This window comes from Corvus brachyrhynchos, unplaced genomic scaffold (assembly GCF_000691975.1).
Source record: "Corvus brachyrhynchos isolate BGI_N302 unplaced genomic scaffold, ASM69197v1 scaffold115, whole genome shotgun sequence".
In the NCBI taxonomy this organism is placed as follows: domain Eukaryota; kingdom Metazoa; phylum Chordata; class Aves; order Passeriformes; family Corvidae; genus Corvus; species Corvus brachyrhynchos.
Window position 1 is genome coordinate 20740416 of NW_008239553.1, and position 2738 is coordinate 20743153.

The following is a 2738-nucleotide window of genomic DNA, read 5'->3' on the forward strand; positions in this document are numbered from 1 at the left end:
GAAAGTGTTCGAGTCCTCCCTTTGGTCTCCTCGGAGCTGGGGCTTGGCCCAGGGCCAGGCCCTCTGTGCCCGGTGGAAAGTCCTCCCGATGTGCTCTGATGTTACAGCAATCAGGCAGTCCAGTAGAAAAGGGAGAAAATCCGAAATTCCAGAGAAGGAAAAGTTCAGCTCTCAGCCTCTCTCCAGAGAACAAGGAACTGGAAAAAAACTGGCCAAAAGCTGACTGGAAAAGCTGCCAGCCGGGTGCTTCCTCGCTCCCCCCTGCCCCAGCTGGAAAAAAAACCTGCTATCTTTATGTGACCTTGAACAAGTTTCAAACTGCTTTGAGAAAGTTTTGCTCAGTTTTTTCTTCCCCCTCTCAGGCTCAGTTCAGAGGCATAGAAAGGCCAATAATTAATTTCTGGGCATAGGTAGCGATATGGGATACACATCATAAGGTCACCCCAAGACAAAGATGCACAAATATAGCAATGTATTTACTTATTCTAATGCTGTACCCCACCTTAATTTTTTCTTTTTATTTATACAACAGTCATAAACATTTCATCTCATTCTCCCTTTCTTCCTTTCTGACAGATGACTCGTGTATTAAGCTTTCCTTTGCACTGTGCAAAAGGAACAATGTTCTGGCATCAATGATGGTATCCTGGGGTTGCCCAAGGTGAGGATTTGGTACATCCTGGCCATATTTTCAAGAGTTCCTTTAGGTAGCAACAGTGGATAAATGAGTATGGCGGTTCCTGCTACTACATTTTATTTGCACCGTTGTAGCTGCTGGATACCTGTCAGGTGGAAGCATCCTATTGTGACACACACTTAAGGGCACATGAGTAAAAGTTGTTCCTTCCTCAAAATGTCTACATCCAGGCAAGACTGTAATGGGAGAAAGAGTTGGATGTAAGGAAGCCAGAATCCCCAACAGAGCTGTCTTCAGTCAAAGGGATGAGAGAAGTACAACGTGCAATACTGTAAAGAGTTGGAAAAGTCAGGGGGAAAAGGTCAACTCAAACAATTTCTGCCACTTTATATAATTTTTCAAGTCCACTACAGAAGAGAATGCAAGAGTTCTGCTCTGAATTATTAGCAATCCTTTTGTTTCAATTTCTTGTCCTGAAAATGCAGTCCACAGGAAGGTCAAAGCAGCAGGGTGGTGGATTTTCCCCTCGCAATAGTCCAATCTCCTCTTCAACTAAACGGATTTGGGTAACAAAACAACTTGAACATAAAGCTCAGATCACTTCTTGCATACATTGTGCATGAGGAAAACCAGCAACTGATGTCAGTGGAAGCAAACTGAAGCAGTGCCAGGTTAAGTTGCACCAAAAGCCCATGTACCATATTGCAGAGAGGGTTTTTGCTAAACCTTCCTCAAATCTTGTCCAATCTCTTCCAATGCCAAACCCAGCATCTGAGTCATAGAGAACCATCAGAAATAAATCAAACTAGTCCTCGGGCTATCCACAGCAGAAGTAGGTCAGGTTCTGATGTGCATTTGAAACATGGAGACTTAGACATCCTTTCAAAACAGCAGCTCTTCTCTCATAAAATGATCAGTAAAAAGAGAGACAACATATTTATTTTCACTTTTTCCTTCTACTTCATCCATTGCAGAAGACACCTGAGCAAACAATTCTGTCTTTTTTTAATGAAATTCACCCAAAAAATGTAAATATGCATTTTTTGATGACCTACACCTGAGCACTCATTTAAAAGCTCATATTATATTTCTTTTTTCATATAATGTTCATATAAAATGCATTATGCATTTTCCTGACTCACTTCCAAATACTCTGAGAACAAAGAGGAATCTTTCACATCACTCAAACAGCCAGAAATTTACTACATGACGCTGCTTCAGAGGTTAAGAAAAGCCTTTTAGCTTCAGCTGAATGCTATTCATTTCTGAAGGCAGAATTACTACTCTTGGTAATCTTTGTTACTTTATCTTTGAGGAAACCTTGTAATGAGATTATAATGCAATATTACTAATTTCATAGATTGCATGGTACTCAGGGTCAAAAGCAAACAATTCATTCAATTCTTAATGTAGACTTTATCTTTCTCCTTCTCATAAGCTCTTGAACATCCCTAAGTTATCTACATTTACTCCCAGTTCCCCATCACAGCTGTTTGCACTTACACCAAGTGAAGCTGATGCGCATGGAAAATTTAACCACTGTGTATGGCAAACATGTTTATTTTGGCACCTATACGTGACATGAGGGACAAAGGCAAATACTGAAAAATTACTGCTTCTCCCCACCACATCTCTGTGTGCTTCCACAGCCTCTTGACTATCTCCTGTGCTTCCCTGTGAGCAAGATCAGCTCCTCTTTCTAATCCTGGCAACTACCTTGTCTTCTTCAGCTTGAGTAAGCTTAGACCTCCTTGAGCTGCTTTCCTGACAGAGTTCACATAAATTGCAGAGACAGCAAGGGTAAGATTTATACCTTTCCTCCTAAGGAAATTATTTGCTTTTCACATTTGTACTCATAGCTCAAGAGGCCAACCTAATCCTGCTTTCTATCTTGGTTCTCCAAATGAATGCAAAAATAAGATAATCTACTACTGCTATTTTAGCATAGAGTATTTTTCTGCATGACACTTACCACCACTTGCATTCATAAAGTTTCTTCTCTGTTCCCCACACTGCACACCTGACCCCTGATCAGATCATTTCCTCAACATTATGAAACCTTTTTATTATGTACAAATTAATCTTTACTCCTGTCCAAAGG